This window comes from Erinaceus europaeus, chromosome 19 (assembly GCF_950295315.1).
Source record: "Erinaceus europaeus chromosome 19, mEriEur2.1, whole genome shotgun sequence".
Taxonomy (NCBI): Eukaryota; Metazoa; Chordata; class Mammalia; order Eulipotyphla; family Erinaceidae; genus Erinaceus; species Erinaceus europaeus.
The window spans coordinates 8,817,929-8,833,957 of NC_080180.1; positions in this window are offsets into that span (position 1 = coordinate 8,817,929).

A 16,029-nucleotide genomic window follows, 5' to 3' on the forward strand; every position below is an offset into this window, starting at 1 on the left:
ATAACTTAAGGATACATGTACCCTAGCCTTTATCTAGGATCTATAAGTCTGCTAGAGAAAGCACCATCTGAAGTGAAATTAGGTAGATCCATATGTTAGGAAAGGCCTCACAAGGCTGTTGAGGTTGGGAGGATGAAATCTCCAGTCTGGCATTTCTTGATATAATCCTAAGCAAAAAGGCAGTGGTGGCATGATGTGGCATGGTGGCACTGGTTCCATTGATTTAGCTGAGGTCATCAGAGGCAGTATAACAGGGCTAAAGGGTCATGAGAAGAGTCATGAAGAAATATAAGTAAAGTTCCAGAGGTTCCAGGGCTGGGAGAAATATGGATTTTAGAGAGAATGGAGACGGTTCCTTGTAATGAAGGTTATTATTATTATTATCATTATCATTATTATTATAGCCAAGTTATATAGGAACTTGTTTTTCTTCAAAAATATCATAGTTAGGACTCACTTACTATACTTGACCTCAGCAAGCTTTATGTAATTTAATAATATCTACTAATAACAATATATTATATTGTGACAAGACCAAATGATTCTGATCCATCTGGTCTAAGATTGTAGGTAATTTAGTATTAAAATATGACAACAGTAACTAAACAAAGCACTTATATGTTGAACTGCTTAAACAATTAAAGCCTGAAATCTGAATTCAGTCAGTTTACAAATTTGATACATTAAATGTTTAGTCTACAGAAATATATGCTCAGAATAAAATGTAGGCAGTTATAGAACTTGAAATATTCAGTATCTTTTCATCCTGGTATATTGAATTAATAGTGATTTATAAGACTGTACGCTAATAAGAGTACATTTTCATACCTCTCCCACCACCCAAAGACTGTTCCTCATCCTGACCCTCATACAGGGAACCTGAAAGCTCATCTACTTCCCAGAGTTTTTCCCTTGGGTGCAATATACCAAGCCCAGTTGAAGTTCAACACTGTGTTTCCCTTTTCTGTTCTTATTTGACAGCTTCTGCCTATGAGTGAGATCACCTCATATTCATTCTTCTCTTTCTGAGTGATCTCACTTCACATAATTCTTTCAAGCTCTATCCAAGATGAGGTGAAGAAGGCATATCCATTATTTTTAATATCTGAGTAGTGAGTGTTCCATTGTGTATATAGATCACAACTTTCTCATCCATTCCTCTGTTGTTGGACACCTGGATTGCTTCCAGGTTTTGGCTATAATGAATTGTGCTACTATAAATATAGGTATACACAGATCTTTAGGGATGGCTGTGTTTGCTTCCTTAGGATACATCCCCAGGAGAGGAATTGCTGGGTGATGCATCGATTTCTAGCCTTCTGAGAGTTCTTCAGACTGCTTTCCATAGGGGTTAGGCCAGATTATAGTCCCACCAGCAGTGCAGAAGGGTTCTTTTGCCCCCACAGTGTCTCCAGCAATTCTTGTTGATGTATGACATTCTCATAGGGGTGGAGTGATGTCTCATTGTTGACTTTATTTGCATTTCTCTGAGGATCAATGGCTGGGAGGATTTTTTCATGTGTGTTAGCCTTTTAAATCCCTGGTGAAAATGTTATTCATATCCTCTCCCCATTTTTGGATGGGATGATTTGGTTTATTGTTGCTCAGTTTGGTGAGCTCTTAGTATATGTTTGTTATTGGTCATTTGTCTGATAAATGGCGTGTAAAAGTCTCCCATTCTGTAAGGAGTTTATTTATTTGGATAGTTTTTTTCTTTTACTGTACTTTCAATCTGATATAGTACCATGGGTTTATTTTTTTATCTGTCTTCCTTGCAATTGGATTTGTATCAGTGAAGGTGCCAATAAAATTTAGATGGAAAAAGAGTTCTGCCAATATTTTCCTCTAAGTATTTGATAGTTTCTGGTCTAATGTCCAAGTCCTTGATCCATTTGGAGTTTAATTTTGTTTGTAGTGAAAAGTAGTAGTTGAGTTTCATTCTTCTCTAGGTTTCAACCCAATTTTTCCATCACCATTTGTTGAAGAAACTTTCTTTTCTCCAATTAGTAGTGTGGGCACCTTTGTCAAAGATTATATATATGGGGGGGTATTTCTGGTCTCTCAGTTCTACTTCACTGGCTGGTGTGTTTATTTTTATTCCAGCACCAGGAAGTTTTGACTACAATGTCTTTATAATATAGTTTGTGGTCCTGGAGTGGGATGTCTCCAGTTCTTTCCTCTCAAGATTTTTTAAGTGATTCTAGGTGTTTATAGGTTTCAAATAAACTTTCTTAGCTTTTAGTCTTTTCTCCTAAAAACAAACAAACAAACAAAAACATGGTGAAACCTTGATGAGGATTTATTTAAATTTATATATTGCTCTGGGTAAAATATTCATTTTGATGATGTTAATTTTCCCAATCGACTTCTTTGTGTCTTTTTCTATTTCCTTGAATAGTGACTCAATTTTCATTATACAGGTCTCTCATTTCTTTTGTTAGGTTTATTTTATGGTTTTTATATATTTTATGTTTTTTGCTGCCATGATAAATGGAATAGATTTCTGGATTTCTTTTTCTGATTTAATGTTTGCATAAAGGAATGCCACTAAATTTTGCATGTTAGTTTTGTAGACTGACACCTTACATTATTACCGGATAATCTGCAGGAGTTCCAGCTGGATTCTCTAGGTTTTTCTATGTATAGTATCATACTATCTGCAGATAGTGACAATTTGTCTTTTTCTCTTCCACTCTTCATCACTTTAATTCTTGATTCCTTCCTAATTACTATGGCAAAAACTTCTATCACAATGTTGAGTAGTAATGGTGAGTGTGGGCAGCTCTGTCTAGTATCTGATCTAAGTGAGAATGTTTCTAACTTTTCACCATTGAATATAATGTTGACTATAGGTTTGCGTGATAAATATATCACACAACTCCTTAACCTAGTGGAATATAGAGGGGGAGAGAAGCTTGTGAAGTGAACCCCCTGCAGGTGAGGAGCCAGGGGCTTGAAGTGGGATCCTTGCTTGTGCTTTGCGACACGTGCACTTAACCCATGTGCTACCGCATGACCCCTGAGACTGTATTTCTCTTACTGAATTAGATGGGATTCATGCAGATAACATATGGTTAGGTTGTGTTTTCTGATCTATCTCCCTGCTTTGTGCCTTTTAATGGGTGGATTCGGGCCATTGATATTAACTGACATTATACATTTAATATACTTCTGTACCATTATTCTAAACTTTTCTGAGTATTCTGATGTATGGCATGTCTTTAGTGATGTTATTGTTTATAGGAGACATTTTAGAACCTCATGCAGGGTAGGTTTGGTGATAGTTGATTCCTTCACCTATTGCTTGTGTGAGGAGGATTTTATCCTTCCACCTAGTCTGAATGACAGTCTATCGGAATACAGTATTCTTGCCTGAAAGCTTTTCTCCTTGAGTGTTTGGTGGGGAGTGTTCAGGTCCTGAAACAAGATGACAGAGGACAACCTGGTAGTGTGTGTATGTGTGTGTGGGGGGGGAAGATTGTTATGTGGAGAACTGAGAAATGCTACAAAACTCCTGTATTTTATTGTCCATGTACAAACTCCTGTATTTTACTGTCCATGTACAAATTCCTGTATTTTACTGTCCATGTACCACAAATTCCTGTATTTTACTGTCAATACCACTTTATTTTACTGTCAACTGTAAAACAATTTTCCATTAAAGAAAAAAATAATAAATTGATGTACACACAAACATACCACTGATTATTTTTGTTGGTATTGTTTATGCTGTTAATGAAAACACGTATGTTCCTCGGTAAATTTAGTACATTAAAAGTATGTACTAAATTCTCTCATTATGTTCTATTTCTCTACATGTTGGAAATTTAAATATGCCACAGGAAACACTCATTATCTGGATTCTTACCTAAAATCCCAGAAGTAAGCATCTTGAGATAAGGCATCTTGAGATAAGGAATTATTTTTTTTTAAGCTAGGAGTTGTTTTTTTTGTTTGTTTGTTTGTTTTTCTCAATTTTATCTTATAGAAGTTAGAGCCTTTTGTATTTTTAGGAGAATTATGGACTACTCAGTCATTCAAAGGAAAATATTAGAGAAAAAAAATAGTGACACTGGTAAGAGAAAGAAGTAGAAAGCATAAACTTTTTTTTTCTGTTTAAAAATCTTTTTATTGGGGAATTAATGGTTTACAGCAAATACAGTTATTGGTACGTATGTAAAACTCCTCAGTTTTCTGCAAAACACTCTCACCCCCAGCCAAGGTCTTCTTGCACTATCAGTTGTGGAATAATTCAAAGCAAAGTGTTAAGAATAAGTAACAATGAAGAGGGATGAGTATATTATTCATGTTTCCCTCTCAAATTCACTATTGCAGGAGTGTTGGATAGCATAGCATTTCGTTTTAACTGCCACCAAATTTATTGCTGGGTCTCAGTGCCTGCACTATGAGTCCACTCTCCCACCCCACCCAACCCCTTTTTTTTTCATTTTATTTTATTTTATTTCCATTTTATTCTGGTTGATGGAACAGAAAGAAATTCTAGGGGAGAACATGTTTAGTTTTACTTCTTTAATTTAAATCAAGACAATAAATTTTGGGTTACGTTTTTTTTAAAGGAAGAGATTAAGAGAAATACAGTTTTTTAGAATTAAAATGACATTTATTCACAAGGTGGTGTATAATATGAATTTGTTCTTTTAATTGTATTTTTTTTTTTTTACCAGAGCACTGCTCAGCTCTGGCTTATGGTAGTGGCGGGGTTTGAACCTTGGGCTTTGGAACCTCAGCCATGAAAATCTCTTTGCATAATCATTATTATTATTTTTTTTTGCCTCCAGGGTTATTGCTGAGGCTCAGTGCTTGCACTATGAATCCACTGCTCCTGGAGGCTGTTTTTTTAAATATTTATTTATTTTCCCTTTTGTTGCCCTTGTTGTTTTTTATTATTGTAGTTATCATTGTTGTTGTTATTGATGTTGCCATTGTTGGATATGACAGAGAGAAATTGAGAGAGAGGAGCAGACAGAGGGGGAAAGAAAGACAGACACCTGCAGACCTGTTTTACTGTCTCTGAAGCGACTCCTCTGCAGGTGGGGAGCCTGGGGCTCAAACCTGGATCCTTATGCTGGTCCTTGTGCTTTGCACCATGTGTGCTTAACCTGCTGTCCTACTGCCCAACACCCCATCAATATTTCTTAAAAGAAAATGGCAGAATATTAGAGAAATGTATGTCTATGTTTGGGTAGAACAGAAAGCAGCTATTGATAGTAGGTTACCTATTCCTACAGCCTTCCTTGAAACCCAGTTTATTGACATTCACATTATTTTAAAATATTTTTATTTATGGATTTTGGATAGAAACAGAAAAGTTGAGAGGAAAGGTGGAGATGTAGAGGGAGAGAGTCTCCTGTAACACTGCTTCACCACTCTGGAATCTTCTCCCCTGCAGGGGGAGGGACCATAGGCTTGAACCCAAGTTTTTGTGCACTGTAAAGTGTGCATTCAGCCAAGTGCACCATTGCCTGGCCCCCACTGACACTTTATTTCATGGAGTCACTTTGGAAAATGAATATTGATAGAGCATCCAGTGCATGTTACATACCATATGAGGAATATTAAGCTTGTTTATCCATTGTCCTGCTCATCTTTGTATCTTTTTTTTATCAGCTTCTATACCCTATGCATTTTGGGTAGAGAATAATGATATAAAGGGAGGTGTGCAGTTACATCAAATTATGTATATGCACACTCACTTTGAAGATTGAATTGAACTTCCATTTGGAAATTCCATTTCTTTCTGCACAGTCCAAACAAATACAACTTAGCATTGTATTTTGGAGAAAACATATATTTCGCTCTGGAAGATCGATTAAGAAGTCTGTAACTCAGGAGTCCCAATTTTAAAACATAAATGCAAGTTATAAAGAAATGTCATTTTGATACAGTGTCTTGTTAGCCACAAGAATCTGTCAGCATTGACTAAACAGTGAGCTAGTAGTGTATGGCAGAATAATTTCACAGAATCCATTTCTTCGTAGGGTATCCCATGGCAGGTTATAATTATGGTGTTTGGACCAGGCTGGGATAGAGAGGTTAGGGAACAAGCATGAAAGAAAGACTGTGGGGGGGAAAATGTCATTTACCCTACAGAGTACCCATCACTCTTATCAGCAAATATTCTTGTACGGATTACTGGCAAATATAAAAGCGATGCTATTTTCACACAATTTTCTCTTACTTTCAAGTGGGGGTAATAAATGAGTTCTGCAGTTTATGATTGTAGCTGAGTCATGGGATAAATATTGGCATTAATGTTTTACCCAGTGGTGATTATCTACAAATGGCCAATCTTTCTAGTTAAATAGTAAATGAAAGAATAAGCACTCATTGTTTTTAATGCTATCATAATAACACCATGAATCACTTTAGTTGCAATGCTCAAACTTTCCATTTGAATGGGAAGAGTCACCATCACAGTAGTTCAGCAGCCTTGGTAATGCTCCTTTCCTAAACCATATTATTGCCTACCTAGAACTTTAAAGGAGACCTAGAGATTTCCTCCCCAGCACTTTACAAGTCATCCCCCCTCCCCCAAAAAACTATCTCATAATTTGCACCTTTCAAGGCAGTGATTCCTAGAATGAGATAATGGTCACTTCAGTTGCTTTCATTATCCTGAGAGATTGCTCATATTACTTCAACTGTTGAGTGCAGCCACACTTAGTTAGCTCTACTCTAAATCTAAACTTTCAACATCAGAAGAACACTGCATTCTAAAGGTTTTGTATACTCTCTGATCTGGCCTAATCAACCACCTCTTTCCAATCCCATTAATATTTCCATAATGTCTGTTTCCCCTAATTTTCTGTTCTCCATTTTATTTCAATCTGAAGCCCATCAGTCCTGACACTTCTCACTATTGCATTATCCCACTCTTGCTCAGACACCCATTCCTATCTAGCTCAGATGGCATATGCCCAAGGAGGGCTTAGTATTCTCCCTCTGGTTCAGACCACTTTTGATATGTTTCCTTTCAAAGACACCCCCTCCCCAACTTCCTTTTTGATTGAGCATTTATTTTAGAACTCTTGAAGTTTAAATACTTTCACTCACTTTGACCTGTGAGTTTCTCAGTCTCTTATCAGTTTCATAACCAAGATTATCTTTCTCAGGGGCCTTGATGCTATACTTTTGAAATATAATCGTCAAGAAAAAAGAAGTCTCCCTATTTTGGAGTCTCTCTGGGTCCTTAACATATTCCATGAGCTTTAATCATCAAACATAGAAAGAGCTAGTCAAAGAGTTTTCTAGTTGCTTCTAATACCTCATCTCCCATCCTTAGTTGATTCCTCTGTCATGTTCTCTACCCCTTCACAAAACCACTTATGTCAATGTTACCCATAAACAGCATTGCCTGAGCTTTTGTTCAAATTTCTTTTCATTACACCACTTGGTCTCAATTAACTAACTAGACACATTTTGATTTGTTGTATACCAAAATGTTTCTGGCAAACAGGCTCCATTTGACCTTCTTTTCCAAGTCTCTTCTGTTAATTTCTCATTCTTTGCTCAATATCCGAATATGCTAGTTCTCCATGTAATTAGGGCAGGTTCAACTTTCTTTACCATCCTTTCTCACTAGAGAAGGATGTGACCTTATTAAAATACGATATGTGTTCTATTTTCTATCTATATTTTTATCTCCCTCACTTCTAATGTGAGGCATCCATCTGTCCATTTCTAACACCTCTCTTTTAAAAAAGATTAATTTGCATATTAGAGAAGATTTCTCTTTACTGATACCAAATATTAACAGAGGTGTGTCTAAGTAAAGTAAAGGCAGTCATTGCTAATCACAAAACTAAGTGATATATTTCACCAAACACTATTCAGCATAGTAGATATATAATCTTTTCATAAGTATGTAGCTCATTTATTTTAATGAGAGAGAGAGAGAGAGAGAGAGAGAGGAAGAGGGGGAGGGGGAGACAGAGACGGAGGGAAAGGGGGAAGGGGAGAGAAAGACCTGCACAGCCCCGGATGAATGGTAGTGTCAGGGACTGAAACTGGCATTTTGGAGCCTCAAGTATGAAGGTTTATTTTCTTTTCTTTCTTTCTTTTTTTTTGCATATCCCTTATGCTGTCACCCATGCCTAATAGATAACTATCTAAGGATGTAAATTTCTTCTTCTTCTTCTTCTTCTTCTTCTTCTTCTTCTTCTTCTTCTTCTTCTTCTTCTTCTTCTTCTCCTCCTCCTCCTCCTCCTCCTCCTCCTCCTCCTTCTTCTACTTCTACTCCTTCTTCTCCTTCTCCTCCTCCTCCTCCTCTTCCTCCTCTTCCTTCTTCTTCTTCTTTTTTTTTCTTTTCTCCAGGGTCATCGCTGGGACTCGGTGCCTGCACTAGGAATCCACTGCTCTTGGAGGCTATTTTTTCCCTTGTGTTGCCCTTGTTGTTTATCACTGTTGTTATCATTATTATTGTTGTCATTGTTGCTGGATAGGAAAGAGAGAAATCGAGAGAGGAGGTGAAGACACAAGGGGGAGAGAAAGACACCTGCAGACCTGCTTCACTGCTTATGAAGCAAACCCCCCCGCAGGTGGGGTAATGGGGGGGGCGCAGGGCTGGAGCTGGCATTTTTGGGCCTCACGCCATGGCCATGTGTGCTTAACCTGCTGCACTACTGCCTGGCCCCTAAGTTTCTTGCCTAAAGCAAATTATTATTAATTCATATGATCTAAAAGTAAACATGTTTTATTGTTTTGATCCACACTGAGTATTTGCTACATACTCAGTAAACTCCATGAGTACAGTTTTAATGCTCTGTTAACTTCTGTGAAACTTTAAGACTTTGAACTGATTGTGTAAAAAGATTTTTTGGGATACAATGGAAAGAACAGAGGGCAGAAGTGAAGTGGTCTTGGTCTTCGACTTTGTACTGATTAACTGTGTAAATATAACTCATCCTGCCATTCTTGCAAATATTAATTAGCCTTGTGACTATTTATTAGCTAATTCCATAAAAATATTTTCTATTACATCTAGCGTCTAGCAGGTCCTTGGTTAAGGATTCACAGCACACTTGTCAATTTATGAATTCCAATGGAATGTACTTAGTGGGGAAGGAAAGTCACTTCTATTAATTCCCCTCATTGACATGAATTTGCTAAATGCTTTTTAAAAATTATCTGTCTGTTTATTTTTATTAGTGAAATACTAGAGCACTGCTCAGCACTGGCATATGGCGGTGCCAGTGACTGAATGTGAAGCTGCTGGGGCCTGTTCTCTAACACTGAACAATGTCTCTGGCCCTCAGATATTTTTTGGAGGATCATTATGAATGCAAGCTGATTTTGTACAAATTGAGGGTACAACAATAGTATGGTAATTATGAATGTAGTTATGTTGCTAAAAGAACACTTAATATTTTTTTAAAGGGGAGAGGATGGGGGAAAAGGAAAGGCAAGGAGAGAGGGAGGGGTGGAGAGAGAGAAAGAGGGAGAGGGAGTGAAGAGAGAAAGGGAGAGGGGTTTGGTAAGCACTTATTATACATCACCAAATGCCTTGATCTGCTAGCTGACCTGGAATATAGAACACTCTACAGGGGGCAGGGCTGTAGCACTCAGGTTAAGTGCACATAGTACCAAGCACAAGGATCCAGGTTCGAGCTCCTGGCTCCCTCCGGAAGCCTCACAAGCGGTAAAGCAGGTCTGCAGGTATCTATCTTTTTCTTCCCCTCTCCACCTTCCTCTCCTCTCTCCATTCTCTCTGTCCTACCCAATAAAAGAAAAATGGGAAAAAAAATGGCCTCCAGGAGCAGTGCAGGTCAGAGTCCCAGGATAATCCTAGAGGCAATAAAAAGAAGAGAAACACACACACACCCAACATTTGGAAAGTTGAGTTAGTAGTAGAATGGATGAATATCTTCTTAAAACGGTAAAATATCTAAAATCATCATTGTTTTAAAATAAAAGCTACATTATACTTGAAGTATAAGCAGTAAAGTGTTACTTCCTGAGAATATCCAGGGGAAGTTATTATAATGATTATATCAGAGTGAATTATAATTGGGATATCTATGGCTGCCTGTGTTGTATGCTCTTGAAATGTTGTGCTGCTGGAGGGCATATTTCTTACATTCTTAATTATTCCTGCAAAAGTTGGCTTCAGTATCAGTTTGACCTCTCCAAAGAATGTGTTAAGTCAGTTTCAACTTAGTTCTTTGTAAATGATCACTTCATTAGAAGCACCAAGACCTCACCATTAGTAATCATAATCATTAAGGCTCATATTTGATTGTTACACAAATACAAAGAATCAAATCAAAGATTATGTCAGGTTTTATATTGTTACTAGGATGTTTGAAACGCAGGTATTTCTAATTACAAAACCCTAGAACTGTTAAACTTTTCTATTAATAAACAAATCCAAACTTTGAGATTTGTTAAACTGATAAAAACATATTTGTAATATTAGAAATTAATCAACAAATTTCATTTTTACAAACTAACCATCTTTTCCTGCTGTCGTAATTCAAATACTAAAACCAGTGAATTTGTACTTTTTTTTATTAGTAAATACTAACAGAAACCTTCAAATAACTGTCTTAAGCAAAGGGATTGATCAGTTATTTTACCGGTTAGATGTACCGACTCTGAGAATGCTTTATACAGTTCTTTATTCTCTAGGAATAATTCTGAATGAATGAATTGGTTTGACTAATGTCAATGTAGCTTAATCTCAACATACTGCCAGCTATTATACATGCTATAGCATTTTTTAAATTCTTTTTTACATTTCCATTATCTACTTCCCTAGAGCTGGCTAATACCAAAGTCTAAAGAGAAAATATTTATGATTCAGAAAACATGCAAAAGGTTTAAAGATTATGTGGACTGCATAATATTTAAAGAAAGTTTATCTCTGAGATAGTTTTGAATAGTTCAATATTGTGAAAATGCACTTTTTAACGTGTATTTGTTCATTTGCAGTAATATGTAAAAATAAAATATCTAGGAACTTTAGAACTTTTAATGTTATTTCACTAGTACTAGTACTTTGATATGAGCTGCTGGATAGATAGACAGACAGACAAATATTTTCCTGTTCCCAGGAATTTGAACTGATATGGTTCAAATCCTAAATGTGAATTAGCTGGCTTGGTTTGAAACCTTTACTATATTCTTGCATCCTGTGGCAAGTATCTAATCTTTTTGTCTCCTTTAAAAACAAAATCTATAAAATGGAATAATGAGAGTGAAAACTCTAGGTTAAACATTTAGATGTTTAGTTATTACTTCTAATCTTATAATCTCGCTGCTGCTGCTGCTGCTGCTGCTGATGAGCATCATGAGATCTGGAGAGGAGGAAGAGGAAAAAGCAAAGTGAAGGAAACATCTCCTGCAGGTGTGGAGACAGGCAGGCAGATCAGAGACCTCAGGGCTGGCTCATAGGTTGCCAGCCTAGAGGAGGCTTGCAGTTCAAGTCTGAAGGCAGTCTGCTGGTGGAATTCCCTTGTTTGTCTACACAGGCTTTATTTCCCCCAAATCATCCCAGTTTTATTCCTTTATCCCCTGAGGTTTATTCTTACAACGTTCTTTGCTCAATTTCTTGCCTGGGAAAAATATAAACCTTCTTTGAAAATTGACCGCGAAGTCTTTTAACCTTTCTATTTCATTGGTTGTTGTGTAAGCAGAACCTAAGATCATCAACATTCTTTTCACTATGCCTCCAATCTAGACTTATTTTCTTAGTGGAGAGGTTTCATAGGGAGAGGTTTGTGTCATGCAGCCTTTGCAAACCTCCTAAGGTTCTAAGGTCGCCCTAAAGTGCTCATGGTATTTTTGCAAGGGTGTTGGGAGAATGATGCTTTTCTGCTTCTACACACTGACTCAGGTCAAGGAATGAATCATTATGAGTTTTGTTGTTGTTGTTGCTGGTCACTTTGAGAAAAGGAACTATTCTGAGACTGTTGTACACAACATTTAAACAAACAAGGAGGCATGTTCAAATGTTCAAGTATTTGATGTTCACATTCTCCGATGCGAAGAAATACTATTTTCTGGTTTCTAGGAAGTGGAAATCTGTTGTATGTTTTTAAGAGATGTTGTGCATATATGAAAAATATGTAGCCACTGGGTTATTCCAAGTTCTTAATTTTGTAGTAACATTTAAAAAAAACAGGAAACAAGTGCAAGGTGATAGATTTATATTTATCCTCTAATAAACTAATTTTTTTTTTGTCTGAAGGACAAAACCTATTTACCACTTATAGTGTGGGATTCCATCAGTCTTTAATGCTCTTTTAACAGACCTTGTATTCTTTTTTTTTTTTTTTCATCCAGGGTTATTGCTGGGCTCGGTGCCTGCACCATGAATCCACCGCTCCTGGAGGCCATTTTTTCCCCTTTTGTTCCCCTTGTTGTTGTAGCCTCATTGTGGTTATTATTATTGCCATTGTCGATGTTGTTCGTTGTTGGATAGGACAGAGAGAAATGGAGAGAGGAGGGGAAGACAGAGACGGGTAGAGAAAGACACCTGCAAACCTGCTTCACCACCCGTGAAGCGACTCCCCTGCAGGTGGGGAGCCGGGGCTCCAACCAGGATCCTTAGGCCAGTCCTTGCGCTTTGCACCACATGCGCTTAACCCACTGCGCCACTGCGCCACCGCCCGACCCCCCTCCCCCGAACTTGTATTCTTGTATAACACCTTTTCTCCTTTCTTTCTTTCTTTCTTTCTTTCTTTCTTTCTTTCTTTCTTTCTTTCTTTCTTTCTTTCTTTCTTTCTTTCTTTCTTTCTTTCTACTTTTTTTTCTCCAGGGTTATCTTTGGGGCTTGGTGCCTGCATTACGAATCCACTGCTCATGGAGGTCATTTTTCCCCTTTTGTTGCCGTTGTTGTTGTTATTGTTGTTGTTGCTGCTGCCATTGTTGTTGGATAGGACAGAGAGAAATTAAGAGAGGAGGAGATGACAGAGAGGGAGTGAGAAAAATAGACAGCTGTAGACCTGCTTCACCGCTTATGATGGGAGGGGAGCCAGAGGCTCAAACTGGGATTTTTACTCAGGTCCTTGTGCGTTCTGCCATGTGCGCTTAACCCACTATGTTACCACCCGGCCCCCTAACACCTTTTCCTCATATTTGAAAAAAAAACAGAAATTTATTCTTCTTACATGCCTTCGGAAAAAATACATCAAAATGTATCTGTGGAGTGTTACTTCTCCTTATCAATGAAACTCATTTGACTTTTTGTACTCTTGTTAGTTCATGTAATATAACTTGAACACGAATCAATCTTTTCCAAGTTTTAAATACCTAGAGTTGTAGTCAGTGTAGTAGAATACTAAAAATAGAAATAGAATAAAGTAACTTTATGCATTGAATATGCCCTTTTAGGAATTAAGTAGTATGAGGAGTTATTATTTTTAAACAGCAGTTCCCTTTAAAACATGTATTCATTTCTTCATTTATTTGAGAGACAGAGACAGTGACCAAAGCAGTGTTCAGCTCTGGCTAGAAGGTGTCAAGGATTGAAACTGGCCCCTCTGGGTTCTCAGGCATGCAGTGTTCTCACGCATCGGGATATCTCCCAGGCCCATAAAAGATTTTAGTAACTGCCAATTTACATGCACTTAAGATCTAATTTTTGCTTTAAAAATAAAATATATATATATATATATATACACACACACTATATAGAAATATAATTATATAACTGTTACCCCATATACACACAAATTTAGTCAATTTTCTGATTGCAGAACATTGAAATGTAAGAGCAAAGGGGCTGGCAGTAGCATATTGGGTTAAGTGCACATATTGCGAAGCCACACGAGCAACAAGAATCCTGGTTCGAGCCCTTGGTTCTCCACTTGCCCAGAGGAAAGCAGTGAAACAAGTCTGCAGGTGTATATCTTTCTTTCTCCCTGTCTTCCCCTCCTCTCTCAGTTTCTCTCTGCCCTAACAACAACAGCAACAACAACAATGGAAAAAAGATGGCCACCAGGAGCAGTGGATATATAGTACAGGCACTTAGCCCCATTGACATCCCTGGAGGCAACAAAAGAAAAGAAAGAAAGAAAGAAAGAAAGAAAGAAAGAAAGAAAGAAAGAAAGAAAGAAAGAAAGAAAAGGAAAATGGTATACACCTGTTTTGAAATATATAGAAGTGGCAAGGGTAGACAGCATAATAATGATTATGAAAACAGGCTCTCATGCCTGAGCCTCCAAAGTCCCAGGTTCAATCCCCTGCACCACCGCAAGCCAGAGCTAAGCAGTGCTCTGGTTAACAAAAGTAAAAGAAAAAAAAAAGCTAAAATGAAATATACAGAAGTATAAACTCAAGCAGTCTAGACTGTGGATTTTGTTATAACAATGTAACATGACTATAAATTAAAATCCTTCAAGTTTACTGAATATAGACTCTAGAAGAATTTTTCATCTCTACAAGTAAGGTTTGTAATACGTTTCCAAACCAGCAGATATGCATTTAGTTACATGATGTATGATTAATAGAAAGGATATTTATTGCAAAAGGAGAAACAACCGTCTGTATAGGATTTAAACACAAGTGAAAATATACTAAAGTTTTGTGTATTGCTTACAAAGCCTTGTATTTAAGCTGTTGAAATATTGAACTTTGCCTTCCCTTTCAAGCCATAGGTATCATATTGTGACAGGGATTTTTTTTTAATGATATTGCTGATTCTAGAAGTAATGTACAAAAGCAGGGAAACTGTTTCTTCCATGAATGAGGAAACAGGTCTTCTTACTAAGGAGTGGACTTATAATTTACATAATTTCCACACTGACCTACCACTTGTGAGGGTAACTAATCTCTTCTTTGTAGAGATGACATATTTGAAGCTGTTTCACTTACATTTACTTATCTCCTTTTCAGTGTGCTTCCATTTAGTAGCATCCAAAGAGGTGGGCAGTGGAACACCCAGTTAAGCACACAGTACAAAGTGAAAGGGCCCACAGAAAGACCTGGATTGGAGGCCCGGCTCCCCACCTGCAGGGGGGTCGCCTCACAAGTTGTAAAGCAGGTCTGCAGGTGTCTGTCTTTCTCTCTCCCTCTTTATGTTCCTCTCCCCTCTCAGTTTCTTTCTGTCCTAGCCAATAAAGGGGAAAAAAATGACCACCAGGAGCCATGAATTTATAGTGCAGGCATCAAGCCCCAGTGATTACCGTGAAGGCAACAACAAAAAAAAATTTAGTAGGATCCAAATGAAACTTTTGACTGCCACACCCCACCTAGATCTCACATAAAACATAACCAGCAGTCACTTAATTAATTAACTAATTAACTAATTAATTAATTATTTTTTCCAGAGCACTGCTCAGCAATTCTGGATTTTGGTGGCATAGGAGACTGAACCTGGGGCCTTGGAAATTTAGGCATAAAAGTCTGTTGCATAACTACTGCTATTTCCTGACGCCTTTTCACTCAATTTTTCAACCCAGGAAAATTTGGCATTCCTCTTTTGTTATCATGAGTTGTAATTCATCTCCATGTGTTTTTGTTTGTTGTTTTTTTATTATTGTACTGGAGGCATATTAATATTTTGCTTTTCAGCCAGAGCAGTGCACAGCTTTGGCATAAGCAGTGCCTAGTATTGAACCTGGGACTGGGTAGCTTCAGGCAGGGAAGTCTTTGACATAACCATTAAGCTGCCTCCCTAGCTATACTTCATCACCAGGCATTGCCAGTTCTGTCTGACTCAGCAAATAGTTCTCAAAGTCTTTCTAGCTCTATTTCCTTTCTTCCTAGCTCCATTAAAATTTCCTTAATCATGGTGTTTCCAACAAACAAGTATTGTAGCTGGCTGTACTACGTATTGTCTTCACCAAAGCCATTCTCAATTCCAATATGACTGCTGTGTTATTTGTTTAAAATACTCAATGGCACGCTACAATTCAAACAAGTCATCCAAAATTCTTCTGAAGAAAACCGGTGTGCTCAAAAGACTAGTTTGCTGCCTGCCAGCTTCCCTTTCCTCCAGCCAGGTGTTGAACTTATTACCTGGCCATCTAGTCTTGGAACAGTACCACGTAGAGACATTGGTTCCTC